The sequence below is a fragment of the Amphiprion ocellaris genome, chromosome 12, assembly GCF_022539595.1.
Source record: "Amphiprion ocellaris isolate individual 3 ecotype Okinawa chromosome 12, ASM2253959v1, whole genome shotgun sequence".
NCBI lineage: Eukaryota > Metazoa > Chordata > Actinopteri > Pomacentridae > Amphiprion > Amphiprion ocellaris.
This window is the reverse complement of record NC_072777.1, coordinates 10271697-10293309: the sequence shown is the minus strand read 5'-3', so window position 1 is coordinate 10293309 and position 21613 is coordinate 10271697. Positions and strand designations below refer to the sequence as shown.

The window sequence follows — 21613 nt, the reverse complement described above, 5'->3', positions numbered from 1 at the left end:
TACATATAAGTATTTGTCAAAACGGGGAAAATCTGTAAAATAAAAGTTAAAAATCTAAAAATTTTCAGTCACATTGAAGCATTGCAAAAGACCAAATTTTCAACCATAAAAATATTTTTTGTTGTTGTTATTTTGTTATTATTTACAGTTTTGGTGGCGTGATTTCTTACAGTTAAGATGTAAATCAATAGTCCCCCAACTCCCCTATGATTTTGCTACTTATTATCTGTAATTAAACAGCTGTCACAAAAGATGGAAAATCTGTAAAAAAAAAAAAAAATCATTTGTTAATAAAATGTTGTAAATTTTTGACTGTGTAGACTTATATACCTAGAGGTAAGACATCCAGTTTATTTATGATGATAGAAATCTGTAATAAATAAAACTGTTATGACAGAAGAATGTTCTGATTGTTGTTAATGGATCAGACTTGTACAGCAAAAATAATGTCTAGCTGTGATAAACTGAAGAAGCCTATCCAAGCCGAATCAGGGTGAAGGCAGGAGACAGACTGATTCAGATTCAAGAGGTTTGTCATATGCACAGAAAACAAGACAGTTACAACGTACAATGAAATTCTTACTTTGCGTAATAATGCATAAAATTGTCATTGTAAAAAGTGTGTACAATATAAAAAGACAAATAAAATATGTGTAAACAAACACCATGTTTGTGTGCATTTTTTATTAGTTAAAATGTGGATGATTCAGGTTTAGAAAGACTGTAGCGATGAAACAAGACTGACCCAGAACCTGCAGCCAAAAGAATGAAACGAAAGCCTTGATGGGCAGTGTGATGTGTCAACGAGGTGGATGTTCTGAGTAGAAAGAGAGAAGGCTTTATTTGTGACAAATACTTTTTCTGTACATGTAAGAAACTTTTGACTTAAGAGTCTTACTTGTATTTATGATAATATAATATAAAATTTTATTAATCCCTGAGGAAATTCTGGTGCCAAATATTGCAACAAAAAAAAAAAAAAATCAAGAAATGCAGTGTTTCAAAAGTAAAAAGCAGGAAAATATAAGTACATACATATACATTAATGAAATTACTAAAACAAGTGAGAATGTCACACATGAGAACGGAAAAAATGAAACGAAATTGCACCTGAAAAATAAAATGAAAATGAAATATTCCACATTTTGCCAACGCTGGTCCAATCCATGTATGGATCTGGTAATTGGATTTTCCGTTCTGAAACGGGTATTGACAAACAAAAAACGAGTGGTTATTTGATTTTCGTTTTAAAATACAAAAATTTAAATTTAAATACAAGGCATTTTTCCTTTTCATGATCAAAAAGGGATATAAGATTTTTTTTTAAATGCTTTGATTTTCGTTTTATATTTAGAATAACAAAAAAGTAAAATCAGTAAGACAGAAACGAAAAAATGTTCCTTTTTTCATATTCTGTGACCTGAAGTGGTCATCAGCAAGTGTAGAGCCAAACGACAACAAGATTCTCAGAGGGCGGAGCCAGAGAGCAGTGATTGGTCAGACTGACTGAGAGCCAGAGAGCAGTGATTGGTCAGACCACAGATAATATAGAAGACAGCGCTAGCGTATCTAGTCTGTATATATCTATGGTCGGCACGTTTGGTAGCATCTCTGGCTGCTGTTGACCTTGTTTTTGGAGTAAAACACGGTAAGAAGATAAATACTCCTAACCTGTAACGTTGTTTTGTTGTACGTTAAGTCAGCGACTTGTGAAGAGTTGTGTTTTGTCGTGTTTGAGCAGTTGGTCCGGACGCGTTAGCTAGCTAAGCGGCTAAGTTAGCTAGCTAAGCGGCTAAGTTAGCTAGCGGGCTAATTAACACAGGTGGCTAACTTACTGCTGAACACGTGTTAGTTGCCACTGCAGCTGTCCGTCATTATTAGAATGAACTTCTCAACCTGTATTTCTCTGCTGTGTATTTTAGCGTTTAAAAAAGTTATTTTACTTTAAGGTTAACTGAAACCCATTCAGCTGCACTTAAGTTCAACATTCAGCTGCTTTGAATTAAACCGCGCTTAACTTAACATTGCGCAACATTACCTCTCTGAATCTCCATAATTTCATTAAACTCTTTCTCTCTTCCACTGCTCAAGTTCAATCCGGTATATAAAATGACATTAATAGTGAATAAACTAACAACCAGCCATTGTATTTATTTATTCCTGTATGTATTTGTAGTAAAACATGAGTTGAAACATCCTACTTTTGGATCTAGAACTGCACAAGCCGTTCATTTTCAATCACCTGATGAGTTAAACTCCCCTTTTTATGTGAGGTTCAAGCAGAAAGTCTGAGTTAACAAAGAAACTTGTTTATAATTTGCGATACCTGCTATCTCTGACTGAGGCTTTAGTTGTTGTTGAGCCGATTTACACGTAGAAACTTTGTTCAGGAAAATTTCTCAGTAGCTCAGAGGACAGGCTGCTTTTTACACAACCTTGTAAGAGAATGTCTGTCAATGCTTTCAGCAGAATTTAGAAACACAACACTTCCTAAACAGATATTTTGAGGCTGTGAGGTTGAACGTTTGAGAGTATATCAGTGTGTTTATTTGTGGTCTTTTTGTTTCTAGGTGGAAGCTGAATTAGTGAGGATGACTCCTGCTCCTGTCATCTCAAAACTCCTCCCACATCTTTACCTGCACATGAGGAAAATCACTCCTGTAGAATGCAGGTATGTTTGTCATTATTATAAAAAGATGTTGCCTGGTAACCTGTCAGAAACCCATTACACAGAGTCAGCCAAAATAATGTTTACACACATCAGGAAAAGAAAAACTTGCATAAATATTTCAATACCAAATTTATTCAGACATGATGAGATTAATAAAAGTTATCTTTGGCCTCTACAATTACAAGAGGTGCTCAAAGTGGTGGCCACTGGCTTCCAGACATTTCTGTTGTGTTGTAGACGTCACTTGTTGATGCTCCATTCATGAGGGTAGCGCCATCTGTTGGGAAAACATCGTACAGCAGGACACAGAGTTATTGTGATTTGATCAAACTTATGTGTAGAAGTACTTATACAAATGAAATATTTATAAAAGTTTTTCTTTTCCTGATGTGTGTACATTATTTTTGGCTGACTCTGAACTTAATGAGAACAAAACTGTCATTTAATTGTTGCTCTGAAAGCTTCTTTAGTGAAAACCGGCTGGTGTTCTGCTTTGAAACAAACTGCTGTTGAGGTCTGTGTTTTTATGTTTAACCCCACAGTTTCTGAATGAACTGATAGTTTTTTTTCCCTGATCAATGTGGATGTTATAATTGATGGTAACATTTACTGATCATATAATCAGCATGACAATATAACAGTATAACATTATGACCACCTGACTAATACTGTGTTGGTCCCTTTATGCTGCTAAAACTCCTCCGATCCAGTGGTTCATCAGAACCTCTGGGGATGTCCTGTGGATCCTGTGGATCCTGTGGGTTGCAGGGTGGGTCCTACCTAGACCAGGCTGATCCTGGACCATCCCACAGATGCTCCATCAGATGTGGATGTGGGGAGTGTGGAACCCAGGTGAACAGCTTAACTCTGTCGTGTTCCTCGGACCACTCCTGAAGAGTTTTAGTTTGTCCTGCTGAGGGTGGCAGCTGGCATCAAGGACTGCTGTTGCCATGGAGACTAGGGGGTTGTTTGTCCTGCAGTGTTTAGGTGGTGGTACATGTCAAACATCCACATGAACGTCAAGGTTTCCCAGCAGAACGTTGCATTAGAACAAGATGATGGATGTTGTTCTCTTCAGCTGTCAGTGGTCAGAATGTTGTGGCTGATCAGTGGATCTGTCTGCCTTTACTCTGACATCCAGAGTTATACAAAAGTGTAGTATGTGTGCAGTGCAGAAGAGATTTACTTTATTGTATGCATTTTTTTGTTTTTTAAGGGAGAGCATTTTTTTTTTTTTATCCGCCTGAAGAAGACCTAATCTTTCCCTTCAAAGGATAGTTAATTGTTACTACGGCTTCCATAGTGATCCCATCAGAGAAAATCATATCCATATACAGATTTTTATTAATTCCAGGGCTGGTTCAGTAAAGCTTATAATAATAACTACATCAAATAATTCTTGGTCACAGTTGGAATTTTGCAGCCTGAGAGATGGTTGAGAAGGTTTGCAGTTCTTGTTTTAGCAAAATATGTTATAATAGAAGATCTTTATTGTCATTGTACATGAAATTATCTGCAAACCAGCAAAGTCATCAGTCTGAGGTATCTAAAAATAAATAAAGAAAAATGCTTCTAAAGCCAATAATAAAGAGAATGTTTTGAGGGAATATTCTAAAAAGGAAAGAAAAGCTCCATTCTCACTCCTCTCAGGATAAACCATCATTAAAATTGACTTTAAATTTAGCTTCAACACGAGATAAAAACATTTACTTTCATTACTGATACATTCAAGTTTTAATAAAGTTCATGCTACTTTTATAAAATGATGAAAGTGAATAAATTGTATTTCTGTGATCTGTGTTTGATTTGTCTTTTCTGCTGTCATCCAGATGTTCAGAGGGAGATGATGCCACATCTGGTCCAGCTGATGGAAGGTCTTGAAGTTCTCTGACTGGCCTCGACTGAAGATGGTCGTCTCACTGGATTTAAGGTTCAGATGCTCAGTAACAAACTCCACCAATGAGCCAACAGGGAAGCTTTAGGTTTATTAAATGTTGCTATGAAGGTATCACTGTTTTTCTTTGTGAATGCAATGTGCTCCAACTGAAAGTTGAATTAGAACTTAGAAGTAAATCCTTCCATCTGAAAGGATTTAGTTGCATTAATAACCTCATAACATTCTAATTTTTATTCCATTCTTGGTTGGAAATAGAATCTCTGTATTGATTCAGGTAAAAACTGAACTTCACAGTATGTTGAAGCAAAACAACCAGATGAAAACTGTGATGTGTTGGATTGTCAGACCGTAATGTTGCAGCTCAAAGCAGCTTTTCTATCTCAGTTCATTCTGACATTCAGCTATAAATCAACACAGCAGATGGTGATCCATGCTGTGGAAGTCTCACATCTCCTGATTTAATGGAGCTGCTTTGCACTTTTTACACTGTTTATTCACCAACACTTTATTTAATAAAAGTCCCATCTAGTTTTCATGAGGAATGTGATGTTTTAATTTCTCTGTGAATAACTGCAGTCTAATGCAACAGCTGGAGTTGTAACATCTGTCCTGATATTGATCATGAAGTATTGATCAGAATACTTATGGTTAGCAGTCATCCCTGAAGTTTTACATTAAAATCTTTACTTGTGTTGTGAACTTTGGTAAGAAGCAGAAAGTTAGCGTTGCCATGGATACATGAGTGTTAAATTCTGTCCATGTTTCCATTTTGGGAAATGCAGTCCAGTTCCAGAATGTGGAGGAATTTAGTCTCACAATCACAGACAACCAATATTATCTGAAAGTCGGGTTATTGTTGTTTATCAGCACAATACATAAAGATTAATGTTAGAAATATTCCAGTTAAGACTCTAGAATATCATGATTTATGTAAATTTACCTCAATAATATGAATGTTCAGGTTAAGATTGAACAGTGATATTTATTATGTAAGTTTAGCTGATTAAGGTTTATGACTCTGCACTAAAATATTATTTAAATTGACATCATTATTATAATATGTAGGGTCAGACCCTACAGTATTGAGATTAAGAAATCAAACATTCTATAAAATGTAAATACACTGAACTCATTTGGATATATTTAAGTGAGACTCTACAATATTATTTGACACAAATCTAAATCAAAATTTTAATAATTTTCACGCCAAACATTTACTGGACTGATTTAATTATTAAAATCACTCCTTTCTAATCCTCTGCTGTACGTTCAAACCTGAGGCCTTAAATAGAAACACACAAGTATCTGATTGAAGGAACTTCTGCAGAGTCCTGGTTCCAGAACATGATGATAGAATTATAGACAAACTTTAACAAAAGCTACCTGAGAGTTTACAGGTTTTTATGTTGGATGTCTTCAGTAATTTAATGAGCGTTATCAGCAATAATCAAGTGTTCATTTGATGAACTTCATTTCCTAAAACATCCAGAATTGGAGCTCATATCTTTGGCAGCTGTAAAGTTTCTGCTCCTTCAAAGTTCACAACACAATGAATGAATTCCTAAAACACTCTCAATGCTGGAGAGCGTTTGTGATGCTGAAGCAGTGACCAGTTTTTCTGTTTCTTCTCTAGAGATGCACAATGAGGGACGTCTGCAGAGACTGAGAAAGAGTCTCACCACATCCTGACATGAGGAAAAAGACTTTATTGAAGACTGCAATGAGAAAAACTATCAGACAGCAGACGGCTGCATTCAAGGTGAGCTCTGAACATTTGATCTGGAACAGGAATTCAATAACGGCAGCATGAGCTTCATTTCAGTCTGTAGCTGCTGAATTCATGGATGAATCATCTGGCACTAGAGAAGAACACCATCAAACATCCACGTCAGCTGATGGAGGTCCAAGAGTCTCACCCAACAAACAACCTACAGAGTGAAGACCTCAGCTCTGATTGGACGGCCTCCTATTCAGCCACATGTGTGAACAAATGCCTCTAAGTTGATTTGTTTTCTAAAATAAATCTAGTTTGAGTCCTAATCTATGCCTGTGTTTGTTTCTTTACACCGCTGTTAACAGTTTAGGCTGTTAGATTGTTCCAGATAAGACGAGTACAAGATTCTTCAGAGCCGTTCTACCACGAGCCTGACAGGAAGAACTCCAACAGCTACTGAATGTTCCTGTGGTCCCCTCAAGGCTACAGGAGGAGCCCTACAAGGACGAGCCGGTCCACCTGATGGCGGCCAGTCGCTGCGGTTCAAAGCCAACACCGACTACGTGGACTTCTACTGGACCACACGGAGGCCTTCAAACCGGACCAACAAGTTCAGCGACTCCCCGACTCGTGGGTCTGAGGACGCTGCCGAGCCTCGGTCCAACCGGCCTCCTGTCTGTGGGTGTTTGAGTGCTGAGAGGTTTGTGGATGTAAGTGAACGTGTCTGTGTTGAAACAGCAGCTTTTGACTCACTAACGCCGGGAAAAACCAAGAGCTCCTTTATTTGTGACTTCCACTAAAAAAAAATGAAAATAAGTTTGCCAGGGTTCTGACTGATAACAGATTATTAAATGATGAAAATAATCGTTTAAATATTCCTTTAAACAATCCTTTTAGGTCTACATTTCCTTTACACTGACTTCTTGGTATATGTACAAGTATTTTGGGTGGAATATACCATTAAGCCCAATGTTCAAGGGTGCTTCTGGGAATATACCATTAAACCAACCTTTGAGGTAAATGTTCCAGGATGTTGGGTAGAATATACCATCAGATCAACCTTTTAGGTCTACACTGGAAGATTTTAGAGTAGAATATTACTCCAAACCATCCTTTAGGTCTACATTTAAGGTGGAATACTCCTTTACTCCAAGACTTTTTGGTCTACATTGAAGGATTTTAGGTGGAATATTCCTTTGAATGAACTTTTTAAGTTTATGTTGAAGGATGTTGGGTGGAATATACCATCAGACCAACCTCCAAGGTCTACAGTAGTGAATTTTAGGTGGAATATACCATTAAACTCACCTTTTAGGTGTACATTGGAGGATTTTAGGTGGAATTTTCTTCCAAACTGTCTTTTAGTCTACATTTAAGGATGTTTAGGATGGTATATTCTTCCAAACCAACTTCTCAGGTCTACATTTCAGGTGGAATATTCCTCCATACTAACTTTTTTGGTCTACATTGAAGGATTTTTTCTAAACCACCCTTTCGGGTCTATATTTGGGGTTTTAGGTGGAATATTCCTTTTAACCAGCCCCTCAGGTCTCTTTGAGGATTTTGGATGGAATACTCAGTTAAACCAACATTTTAGGTGCATGTACAAGGATTTTTGGTGGAATGTTCCTTTAAGGTGGATGTTTGAGGACCTTGTAGGTGGAATACTTCCTGAAACCAACCTTTTAGGTCAACATTCAAAGATTTAAGGTGTAATATTCCTTTAAACCAACCTAAATTTCATGTTTTGATCATTATCAAGTGAGAAACCTCAATCCAGACTCCTCATAATGACGTTTGAGATTTATGCTGCTGTTATTTGTTTAGTCCAGATGAAATGACAGAAATCCACAACTGTAATTTTATTTCAGGACTTGGTTATTAAATGTCAGAACAATCCATGTGACTCTAAAAACTCAACAGCTTTAGAAACTCTAAGATTAAACTCTCCACAAGGATCCAAAATAAGTTGGACTTCTACATGAGAGCTTTAATTATTCTTCATCTACTTCCTGAAAAGTTTGGTCAATAAAAAAAGACAAAAACTAATATTTTCAGCTGAACTAAAGACAGACTGTGATTTTTCTGCTCACGTGTTGTGTTGTTGTAAACATACTCTTTCAAATAAATACCTGCCTAACCCCCTGGAAACCAGCGTTTGTCCTGTTTTTGTGTTGCTCCTCGGCGACCCTAGACAGCTGGGTCCTAATGTTTTTTGAGCAACACACCATACTATGACGTTTTTACAATGATGGTTCTACTATGGAACCAGTTTGACATGTTCAGGCATTCTTTGTGTGAAAACTCAGAGATTTCAGGTATCAGAAGGTGGTTTTCAACTTTCTTTGTTAACTTTCTGCTTCAACTTTAAACTAAATTTACTTGACTAAGCCAGCCCTCTGGACTTCCAGTAAGCTGTGTTCCTATTGGTTGTCCAGGTGGCTGCTTGGTGTTATCAGGAACACCTGAGCAGCTCAGTGTTTTCCTGCTTTATTTAGCTGCAGCCAAACATTTCCTCTGCTTCCTTCACCACTGAACCGGGTTTGGCTCTGTTGCTTTAGTTTGTTTTTTAGACGTTGGCTTGCAGCTTCCAGCAGTAAAATTGTTTTAAATGTGTTTCTTGGTGTGTTTTAGGGCTTTGTACTGGATAGTTGTCTTGGTAAATGTGGTTCTTTAGCCACAGTTAGCACATGGTGCTAATGTGTGCAGTGATTAGTGGATTTGGTGCAGCTGAGTTGTGTCTTTATCTTGGCTGTAGTGAGTCTTTAGAGGTTTTTGGTCAGACACATTCTGTATTCTTGTTTGAGAACCAACGTTGGTTGTCCAGAAGGTAAGAGTTCCTGTCCTGATTCTCTGTTGTCAGAGGTTCTCTGGTAGGCTGCAGGAGACTTTAGCGTTTGGGTTGTGCTAGTTTGGTTTTTGTACGGTTTCATCTGGACGACTATCTTGAGGCTTCTCCATGTGGTTTAGTGAGGTTTTCTGCAACAGTTCTACAAAGCAACCTGCAGCAGAAGAGACTTTGAGAGTTTTTAGGAAGTTCTGGAGACCAGACTTTAGAGCAGCAGAAACATTTGTCAGCAGTTTGAGCAGGAGAAGGTGAGCTTCCGAGTAGAAATGAGAAGGAAACCTTCTTGATCCATGTGGTGAGGTCCTGTACCAAGAGTTTGAGCAGGTTGTGAAGAGTCTGTAGTTCTTTGGTCTGAAAGCACAAGAAGAGTCGACTCATTAAAGGAGAAAACAGGAGATGTTGGTTCTTCTGTTGCTCTGCAGTTTCCTTAGATGGAATATCAAGTTTATATTTTAAATGATTTCCCATGTGAGCCCAAGAAGACTTCAATAAACTCCCTCCATCCCCTGGACACAACATATTTTATTACCATGTTAAATCTTTTTTTAAAAAATGTTTTTGAGTTTTAATCATAGTTTTAGCGTATTTTTTTCATTGCTTGTTTAGTTTTGTCATCTGTGTAAAAGGTGCTAAACAAATAAAGTTGAATTGATAAACTGAATAATTGACTAACTCATGATTGTGACAACAGCAGTATTTTCGTTGTGATTTAAGGGTTTATTTCATTTTTAAGGTTGAGGTTAAAATCTTGACAGAAAAAGAAGATTAAAGAAATAAACTACATAACAAAAAGCAATTAAATCAAAGGGAAAAAAATGTAATACAATAAAACTTTTAAAGTTTTATTAAAAAGTATTTTTTAAATGTTTAATTTTCTTGTTTAATTGTATTTTTTCAATATTTAATATTCTTCTTGTTTAATTGTATTTTTTAAATGTTTAATTATCGAAAATATTTTATCTGTAATTTTTAATATTTGTATTTTTAAAATTTTGTTTAATTTCATAATTACATGTATTGTATCTTGATTAATTATCTAATTCAATATTTTGTCTGTTTAATATAGTTAAACATTAAATACAATTAAATGACATTAGAAAAGAATACAAGGTGAGAAAAGAGCAAAACTAAATGTTTAAGAAGAATCAAACTAAAGACAAAACATTTGAAAAGACACCAGTTAAACTTTAGAATATCAAATTAAACAGAAGAGACAATAAAAGGATGAAAAAGAGCAAAAACAGATAAAGTTCTTAAAGCGTTTTCTAGTCTGAAATGAAAACAAACAAGTTGTTTCTTCAAACATTTCCTCTTTCTATGTTCTTGGTTTGATTGTGGACAGATTTACTAAGAACTCATTTCAGAAAACTGCTTTCCAGATAAAGTCTACTAGTAGTTGAAGGCATCGATCAAACTAATGTTACCTTCTGATCTCCATAAACTTTACTGTTCAGTGAAGAGAATCAAAGTTTGTTGAGGATTTCTAAAAAACCCACAGGTGAAGGTCTGAGAAGAACTCGGATGGTCTAAATGTGAAATCAAGACTCATGGTCACAAGTTTTAAGGCTTCTGTTAACCAGAAAGTTCAAACTAACAGAGAAGTACTGAGAAACTTTTAAAATTTCAGTCCTGAGACTGTCTGAAGGTTCAAACTAACAGAGAACTACTCAAGAACTTTTAAGATTTCAGTCCTCAGACTGTGGAAAGGTTCAAACTAACAGAGAACTACTGTGGGACTTAGAAAATTTCAGCCCTCAGACTGTCTGAAGGTTCAAACTAACAGAGAAGTACTCAGGAACTTAGAAGATATCAGTCCTTGGACTGTCTGAAAGTTCAATCTAACAGAGAACTACTGTGGGACTTAGAAAATTTCAGCCCTCAGACTGTGTGAAAGCTCAGGTCCTGAGGACTCGGGAGGTGTGGAGGCTTTGGAAAGTCTTGGAACTGAGGGTTCAACCCTCCAGCACAAAGGCTGAAGTCCAACCTCCTGAGAAAAACGGTCGAGTCGAGACACGAGTTAAAAAAAAAACTCGAAAACGACAAAAAATAGATGATAAATGCACAAAAAAAAGAAGAATTAGTATCTGAGCGAATAGCTCAGGAGGATAAGAGACAGACTACCAAGTGGAAGGTCGCAGGTTCAAGACCCGCCACTGGCACTTTTCTTTCTTTGTCTTTGTCAGGATTTTGATAAAACTTAAGAAGGGTCTGGTCTTGAACCAGCGACCTGCAGCTCCATAGGCAAATCCTTAACTCACTGAGCTACAGATCAGATGAAAAGAAATAAATTCGTCGTCCCTTTGACATCGTAGTTCGTGAAGTGACCACATGGGTGGAGCCAAGGCGGAGTCTGGGTGGAGTCAGGGCGGAGAGTAGGCGGGGAGGTGGGTGGCAGCCTCCCCCCTCTACTCCTCCACCTCCCCCCACCACCCACCACACCTTCCCCCGCCCGACGAGTTCTTTGGGTTTTCCCGAGTTTCTGGAGTTTCCACCAGGTCGGAGGCAGAACAAGTCATGAAGAGGTGTTGAAGTCGGTCAGGATGGACTGACTTTACAGCGACTAGAAGGAAGATGACTAGAAGAGCAGGTCTTTAACCACCATCCATAAAATCCATGGAGTCGCTCCAGAGAAATGAAGGAAGGTCAACTTTTATCAACCTCCATCCAGATGTTCAACTTCATATCTTTACTTTGACATTTTTAGCACCACAAACCTTTAGTATCACACTTTATTATCATTTATTAGGACTTTAATGGAATCCAGCAGCAGATTTAGTTTTTGTTGATAAACTTTATTCTTGTCATCGTGGGACTGCAGTATTTAAAACTGTTCCTTCTATTTGACCTCATGTTTATTAGTTTTAGTTGAGAAAGTTATTTTAGTTGTCGATTAGTCTCTTAAAAACCAAGTAATAAATTGGATTAGTCAAGAGGTTTAAATTTCTTACTTTGTCATATTTTAAATATGACAAAAAATATAAAAATAAAGTGTCTTGAGACAATTTGACCTGTAATTGGCGTTATATAAATAAAATTGAATTCAAATTGTATGTATCTTGTAATGTTGGAGTAATGCAGCCATATATGTTGGAAAACACATTTTCTTTGTCTATTAATCTGTTGATTGTTTTCTCCAGTAATTCGTTTCTTCTTTTGGTTTATAAAATGTCAAACCCAAATATATTCAGTTTACTGTCATAAAAACCAAACAGATTTACATTCATGATGCAGGAATCAGGCAGTTTTTCACTTTTTATCTTAGTTTAGTCAGAAAGATAGTTGATAATGTGTGAATTGCTGCAGCTTGTGAGCCGGAAAAGGTTTTAATCTTTGGGGCCGAGTGTCAAAAAACATTTAGAAACCAACATCAACAAAACACTCAACAAAGATTTGAACATCATTAAAGGGAAATCCAACTTTTGCATGACAATGTCTAATTAAAGGACATTTATTTCCAACGTAAATGTGTGATATTCATCCTCTGGAGCTTTCTCTTCACATCGTCTTCCACCTGGACTGGTTTAGTCGGGAGCATGTGCAACAAACATTTTAAAAACTGCACTTTAACATCAATGAATGACACTGAAGTTTAATCTCTACATAAGTGAGACTGAGTCTGGATGTGCTGCTCTGTCATTAACTCTAAGTTTAGGGAAAGTTCAAACAAAAGAGGACAGTTCAGATAAGACTTGAGAATGAGCTTATTTTGAACAAACATCTCAGACTTTCTGAGCTTCAGCACCTACAGCAAGATATTTTAACAACAAGCAACTCAAGAGATCCAGAAGTTGGAGAGAGTTAGCTTTAGCTGAGCCAAAGAACATGTGGGATGCTAACCTAGCAAACATTTCAGACTTTTCTCTGTGAATTCTGAGAAATAATTTCCTATTTAATGACAGCTACTCATCTTAACTCAGTCTCATTAAAACAGGCTCTAATTCAGTGTCATCCATCCATAAGTGCAGTTACCCAAAATGTTTGTTGCATGAGCTCCAACAAAACCTGTCCAGGTAGAAGGCCACTTTGACAAACAGGAAGTGGACGATTCCAAGCAGATTTATAGAAGGGGGAACCGGACTGTACTAAGTGTGGTTGAGTATAGAGGGGTGTTTTGTGGGTTTTTAAGGCTGATAATGATTATTAGTGAGACATTTGGAGTATATATTCATTTGCAGTAAATGAAAGTATTTAAAATCTTGGAGTTAAACTTACAAGAACACAAACTCTAACAGAAAACTTTGTTGATACGTTTTTGTTTTGTTTACAGATGTTAAGTTAACCTTTAAACATCCTCACCAAGAAAAAGGCAATGAAAAAATTATTTCTTTATATTTCTTATCTCTTTGGGGCACTAATAACAACAATCAATGGTGTTTTTATGAAGAGACCCAGCGATTTTTAAAATACTGACCTCTACCAAACGGTTGAGAAAAATTATTTTACCCTTTTAAATCTTTTTTTTTTTACATTTCAAATGACTAATTTGTGTTCAGCAACTCCTTAGGCACCATAATATGTCGAGAGTATTACTTTACCTTTGAAAATCACAGCAAACAGAGGCCTCATGTGAGGAGTGATTTTGCTCGTGCTAACTTCCTGTGAGCAGACTAACTTGCTCTGCATGCTATTTCAAAACACAGTGACATCTACTGGATTTTTTTTGTATAATGTACCTTAGCGTGGTACCTAATGAGGGGTAGAGATGGCTGAAACAGGTGGACTTAAGTAAAACATATTTTTCAACAAGATTTAGTGTTGAAAAATGACATTTTTCGACATAGTAGACTATGGCGTTTTTTTTGCGCCAAAATTCATGATGATTTTTTTTTCAAAGAAAACCTTTCTGGAGTGTTTTTCATGGCCTACTTTACATTATTTCATCATATGGCACGTTTTTACATGTTGAAAAATGACATTTTTCGACAGTATATACTATGGCGTTTTTTTGCGCCAAAATTCATGATTTTTTTTTCAACGAGAACCTTACCAAAGTGGTTTTCACAGCCTCTTTTACATTATTTCATCATATGGCACGTTTTTACATGTTGAAAAATTGCATTTTTTTTCGACATGGTTGGTGTTTTTTTTGCGCAAAAATTCATAATTTTTTTTCAAAGAGAACCTTACCATAGTGTTTTTCACGGCCTCCTTTACATTATTTCATCATATGGCACGTTTTTACAACATGTTGAAAAATCACATTTTTTTTCCGACATAGTATACTATGGCATTTTTTTGCGCCAAAATTCATGATTTTTTTTTTCAAAGAAAACCTTTCTGGAGTGTTTTTCATGGCCTACTTTACATTATTTCATCATATGGCACGTTTTTACAACATGTTGAAAAATCGCATTTTTTTCCGACTCAGCTGCATGCCTTCGTCCACCCGGCCTCCGTTGACTCGTCCCGCCTGCCGTCTCTGGAGCTGAAGCTGGATTGGAACAGACCAAAGTACAGTCCAATCACAATGCCAGCTGCCTTTCAAAAGGCTCCTTCATCTGGCAGGTGGCGGCGTTTCTTCTGAGGGGAAGCTGAGCTGGCCCGGCAGAACTTTGGAGATGTGTTCCAGTGGTTGGTGGATGTGTAGGGAGATAGAGAGGGACCTTTGAATTGTTCACAAAAGAAAACAGGGAACCCATTGGTAGTTTTAGTTTAGGATGCTACTGCAGTGTGTTTTCGGGTTTTAAGAGGTGAACAGGAAGAGTTGTTTTTCGTATTTATCTTTTACTTTGTTCATGGTTGGAATGTCCATCAATGTCAACGTGAAGTTCACTTTTAGTTCTGTTTATTTCTTCTTATTTTACTAACACCCATTTGCTTTTAACCCCCTCACACGATGTGCTGTTGTAAACTTACTCTTTCAAATAAATACTCGTTTAACCCTCTGGAAAGCAGCGTTTCGACTGTTTTTCTGTTGCTCCTCACCTACTTCAGACAGCCAGGACATAACGTTTTGTGGACTAAAGGCTAAACTATGATGTTTTCAGAGCGACATGCTATACTCTGACGTTTTAAGACCAAAGGCTATACTATGACGTTTTTAGAGTGACGTGCTATACTATGACGTTTTCTGAGCGACATGCTATACTGTGATGTTTTTAGAGCGACATGCTATACTGTGACGTTTTTAGAGCAACATGCTATACTATGACATTTTTAGAGCGACATACTATACTATGACGTTTTGTGAGCGACATGCTATGACGTTTTTTGAGCGACATGCTATACTATGACGTTTTCTGAGTGACAGGCTATACTATGACATTTTTAGAGAAAAACTATACTATGACGTTTTTTGAGCGACATGCTATGACGTTTTTTTGGAAGACATGCTATACTATGATGTCTTTTGGACGACATGCTATACTATGACATTTCTAAAGCAACATACTATACTATGACGTTTTTAGAGCGACATGCTATACTATGACGTTTTTTGAGCGACATGCTATACTATGACGTATCTTGGACCAAAGGCTATACTATGATGTTTTTTGAGCGACATGCTATACTATGACGTATCTTGGACCAAAGGCTATACTATGACGTTTGTTGAGCGACACGCTATACTATGACGTTTTTAGAGCGGCATGCTAAACTATGACGTTTTTTGAGCGACATGCTATACTATGATGTTTTTAGAGCAACATGCTATACTATGACATTTTAAGAGCGACATGCTATACTATGACGTTTTTAGAGCGACATGCTATACTCTGACGTTTTTTGGGTGACATGCTATACTATGACATTTTTTGAACTACATGGTGTACTATGACGTTTTTCGAGCGACATGCTATACAATGACGTTTTTAGAGCGACATGCTATACGTTGACGTTTTTTGGACGACATGCTATATTATGACGTTTTTTGGGCGACATGCTATACTATGACGTTTTTTGGGCGACATGCTATACTATGACGTTTTTTGGACGACATGCTATACTATGACGTTTTTTGGGCGACATGCTATACTATGACGTTTTAAGAGCAACATGCTACACTATGATGTTCTTTGGACGACATGCTATATTATGACGTTTTTTGGACCAAAGGTTATACAATGACGTTTTTAAGAGCGACATGCTATACTATGACGTTTTTAGAGCAACATGCTATACTATGACGTTTTTAGAGCGACATCCTATACTATGACGTCTTTAGAGCGACATGCTATACTATGACGTTTCTAGAGCGACATGCCATACTATGACCTTTCAAGAGCGACATGCTATACTATGACGTTTTTAGAGTGACATGCTATACTCAGACGTTTTTAGGGCGACATGCTATACTATGACGTTTTTAGAGCGACATGCTATACTATGACGCTTTCAGATCGACATGCTATAGTATGACGTTTTTAGAGCGACATGCTATGTTATGACATTTTTAGAGCCACATGCTATGTTATGACGTTTTTAGAGAGACATGCTATACTATGATGTTTTTAGAGTGACATGCTATACTATGAAGTTTTTTGGATGACATGCTATACTCTGACGTTTTTTGGGTGACATGCTATACTATGACGTTTTTTGAGCGACATCCTGTACTATGACGTTTTTAGAGCGACATGCTATACTATGATGTTTTAAGAGCGACATTCTATACTATGATGTTTTAAGAGCGACATGCTATACTATGATGTTCTTTGGACGACATGCTAAACTGTGACGTTTTTTGAGTCACATGTTATACCATGACTTTTTTTGGGCGAAATGCTATATTATGAAGTTTTTAGAGCAACATGCTAAACTATGATGTTTTTAGAGCGACATGCTATACTATGACATTTTTAGAGCGACATGCTATACTATGACATTTTTATAGCGACATGCTATACTCTGACGTTTTTGGAGCAACATGGTATGCTATGACGTTTTTAGAGCATCATGCTATACTATGACGTTTTTAGAACGACATGCTATACTCTGACGTTCTTAGAGCAACACGCTATGCTATGACGTTTTTAGAGCGACATGCTATACGATGACGTTTTTTGCACGACATGCTACACAATGACGTTTTTAGAGCGACTTGCTATACGTTGATGTTTTTTGGACGACATGCTATACAATGACGTTTGTTCAGCGACATGCATACTATGACATTTTTAGAGCGACATGGTACACTATGACGTTTTTTGAGCGACGTGCTATGCTATGACATTTTTTGGGCAACATGCTATACTATGACGTTTTTTGGACGATATGCTAGACTGTGACAATTTTACAGAGACATGCTATACTATGATGATGTTTGGACGACATGGTATACTATGATGTTTTTTTGGACGACATGCTATGCTGTGACGTTTTTTGGACCAAAGGCTATAAAATGACATTTTTAGAGCGACACGCTATACAGTGACATTTTTTGAGCGACATGCTATACAATGACGTTTTTTGAGTGACATGCTATACCATGAAGTTTTTAGACCAAAGGCTATACTCTGGCGTTTTTTGGACGACATGCTATACTGTGACAATTTTACAGAGACATGCTATACTATGATGTTGTTTGGATGACATGCTATACTATGATGTTTTTGTGGATGACATGCTATGCTGTGACTTTTTTGGACCAAAGGCTATACAATGACATTTTTTGAGTGACATGCTATGCAATGACGTTTTTAGAGTGACATGCTATACTATGATGTGTGTGGTTGACATGCTATACTATGACGTTTTTAGAGCGACATGCTATATTATAATGTTTTTAGAGCGACATGCTATACCCTGATGTTTTTTGGATGACATACTATGCTATGATGTTTTTTGGACCAAAGGATATACTATGTTTTTAGAGCGACATGCTGTACCATGATGTTTTTTGGACGACATGCTATACTATGACGTTTTTTGGGCGACATGCTATACTATGACGCTTTGTGGGCGACATGCTATACTATGACGCTTTTAGAGCAACATGCTGTACTATGACGTTTTTAGAGCGACATGCTTTACTATGACATATTTAGAGTGACATGCTATACTATGACGTTTTTAGAGCAACATGCTATACTATGACATTTTACAGCGACATGCTATACTATGACGTTTTTTGGACCAAAGGCCATACTATGACGTTTTTAGAGCGACATGCTATACTATGACGTTTGTTGGGCGACACTCTATACTATAGGCTTTTTAAATTGACATATTACTATGACGTTTTTTTTTTGTTTTAGTTTATTTTGTTTTTTAGCAACATACAAGAATTTGAACAGTTTTAAAAATTACTATACTTTTAGTTGTGCAGTGAAATATTATTCTATGGCATTTTTTAGACAACATATACTCTGATGTTTTGTTGAAAAACATACTATTTTGACAATATACTGCACTATGACATTTTTGGAACCACATATCAAACGTGACAATTTTAGGCAACATCCTATCATTTTGCACTTTTTGAACCACATAATAATCAGTTGGGTTTTTTTGCTGACATGCTATACTATGAACTACAGGCCATACTATGCTATTCTTGAAAAGTATACTATACTTTGACATTTTCTGAACTACATCCTATACTATGGCGTTATACACAGAGTGCTTTGGTTACATGATTTATAATCTAGATTTTTTTCTGTTTTGTTTTTTGACGGGATTACCACAGACCTGACCGTGAACACCGTTGACACCCACCCGAGGGAGACGCTGCCTCAGATCTCAAGGCTGCTTGGTCGTGGTCTTTCATGTCCTGCTCCAGAACGCCTTCATCAACTATGTCTTCTTTTGAAGAGGCCCTCAGATGCTGCAATCTTTGACCTTAAGGAGGAACTGCTGCTTTCACTCTGTAACGAGACGGCGGTTATTTTAAAGACCCAGCTCCTGTCGGCTTTGAAAGAAAGTTTAATACCCATCAAAACAGAACTACAGACAGTTAAATCTGAGCTGTCCGTCAGTATTTCAAACATCAAGTCCAACCCGGCTGCCCTAAAGCACGCTGTGGGTGAAACGGAAACTTCACTCTCCACATCACCGACGACATCGTCACACTCCAAAGCAGAGCACCTGTCTGCTGAACTTTTAAAAGTGGACTATAAATGTGAAGAATGTGAGCAGCAGCAGACTGTGAGCAGTGGAACAGATGTGATCAGAAAGAAGTCATTTTCTTTTTTATTTTCTTTCTGGTTGACTTGATGCTGTCAGATGCAGATGTTGGAGCTGATTCTGATCTTTCAGGATAAAAAGCTGCTTTTCCTTCACAGACTTTTCAGGAAATTATTCTCTCAGGTTTTCTCTGCTATTTATATTTTTATTATCTGTGATTATTTCATTATTTCTTTATTGTAAAAATAAAGTTTGAGGTATAAAGACTCATTTAGCTATTTTAATCCTGAAATCTTTGATGTAGCAGAACTAAACTTCCATTTTCCTTCTTGTACTTCTGATACTAGAACTAAACGTATCTTCAACACGGATCATCTGCTTTTAATGAATCAGCAGCAACATCACAACAACAAATGAGAAAATTTTCAACAAATTAATGAAACTGATGTCATTTAAAACTATCAGAGTCTGTTTTAGTGTCAAATTAAAGCTGATTACTGACAACTAGAACATTAATGTTACTGTTTTAATCACATTTAAGTTTCCTGAACGTTACATTAATGTCAACCAGCCACAGTTTTATGAACTTAATTAACCACATTACAGGAACACAACACACTTCAGTTGTTTACATGAAACTCAACACATTAGCTTGATGCTACGTTAGCTTTAATCAGGCTACGACTGAGCAGCTAGCTCGGTTAGCATCGCTAACATTAAAGCTAATATTTACTATGCTAACTTTCTTCTCTGGTCAACACACACTGAAACAAACTCCAGCAACATCTGGAGTGCATGGCACACATTATATCTGACACTAAAGCTGCATATAAAGTGCATTAAAAGCGGCACCGATACGAAAATAAACATTTACTTACCAAACTATTAGAGTCCTTTCAGTGTCTGCTGGCAGAATCAGCCGAAGGTAGAAAACTGGTTAAAACAAGCCAACGGGCAGGAAAACTGCCTGTGGAAAATGTAGTGCTGCTCCACCGATAAATAAACCAACAGTTATTAATATCAGAATTAATCCAAACGAGGAGAGCAGAGTCTCTGCTGCCTCCTCCATAGGACCTGTCAATCATTCCGGACCGGACTGTCAATCAAGTAGTCCCGCCCCTTGGCTTCGCAAAATTTTAACGCTCTATAAAAAAATCAATATTGATTTATTTTAAGATCGGCCACCTGATCTCTCATTTTGACCATGAAAACTCCCGAAAAAAAATTTATGTACAGTCTGTGCACCGTACTCTGTTTGGCTCCACACTTGCTGATGACCACTTCCGGTCTCAGAAAATGAAAAAACGGACCTTTTTTCGTTTCTGTCTCTTACTGATTCACTTCCTTGTTATTCTAAATATAAAACGAAAATCAAAGCATTTAAAAAAAAAAAAAAAATCGTATATCCCTTTTTGATCATGAAAAGGAAAAACGCCTTGTATTTAAATTTAAATTTTTGTATTTTAAAACGAAAATCAAATAACCACTCGTTTTTTGTTTTTCAATACCCGTTTCAGAACAGAAAATCCAATTACCAGATCCGTACACAATCCGTGTATGGTTCGCTCATTCGTTTTTCCGTTTCAAAATAAAATGAGAAAAAACAAATAATCGCTTTGTGTTTTTCATTTTTTCGTTTAAAAATTAAATTCGAAAAACAAAAAGTAGAGAAAGAAAAAAACGCTGTGTTTTTACAAATTTAAAGGTTTAAACAAGAGAAAAAGCATTTTCCCATTTGGAAGCTACCTGCAGAACCGGAAGTCAAAGTCATAACTCGTAGCAACTTGACTTCACTTCTCTGTCCCAAACTCCGCACCACGTACTTTGAAAACAGCGAAGATATGTTTGTCTTATTTAGAGGGAGTAGACGCATCACACTGAGAGCTCATGATCTCAGTGTGAACAGAATTGCTTTAATATTCCAAGTAAGTATTTTTAAGTATCAAAATGTGAAGAACTGTGGCGATTCCGACCTGTTCCAGTTTAATCAGGTGAACTGGTGATAGTTTCCGTCTCCAGATGTTTCGTCGCAGATTCGTCACGATCAGACCTGACTGTGTGTGAAATAAAGATACTAGATAAGAAGACCTGCCGAAAAACGTCGGCATCACTACTTAATAAAGTCTATATCCATGTAAATAACATCTGTAGACAGTAAAAAGAAATGTGCTGGTCGCAAAAAAAAACACGTATTTTTTTTATGAACGGTGAGAGGAAACGATGGAATCCAGAGATAAAATTAGAGACCACAGTCTGACTCATCAATGCCACCGATCAGTCCGATAAACATCCCGCTTCATCCACATAGATCTTTGTCATCCTGTCAGGTGTTGAACACCTGGTGATTGTTCAGGAAACACGCCCAGGTTAACTGGGGATAATCACAACTTATCACAGGCTGCCTGGTTAATAACGAGC

General features: G+C 37.0%; 1 long non-coding RNA gene across 3 annotated transcripts; it reads left to right on the top strand.

The window, feature by feature from the left end:
* The first annotated feature begins 2367 nt into the window (after positions 1 to 2367).
* On the top strand, positions 2368 to 8767 carry LOC129350117 (uncharacterized). Of its 3 annotated transcripts, none has more exons than XR_008603366.1 (4): positions 2368 to 2671; positions 4501 to 4601; positions 6202 to 6548; positions 6648 to 8767. It is a non-coding gene; the product is annotated as an uncharacterized LOC129350117 (long non-coding RNA). The 3 variants fall into 3 exon arrangements; XR_008603367.1 differs by adding an exon at positions 3382 to 3523 and having other exon boundaries at positions 2626 to 2671; positions 6202 to 6743; XR_008603365.1 differs by having other exon boundaries at positions 6202 to 6743.
* Positions 8768 to 21613: the final 12846 nt, after the last annotated feature.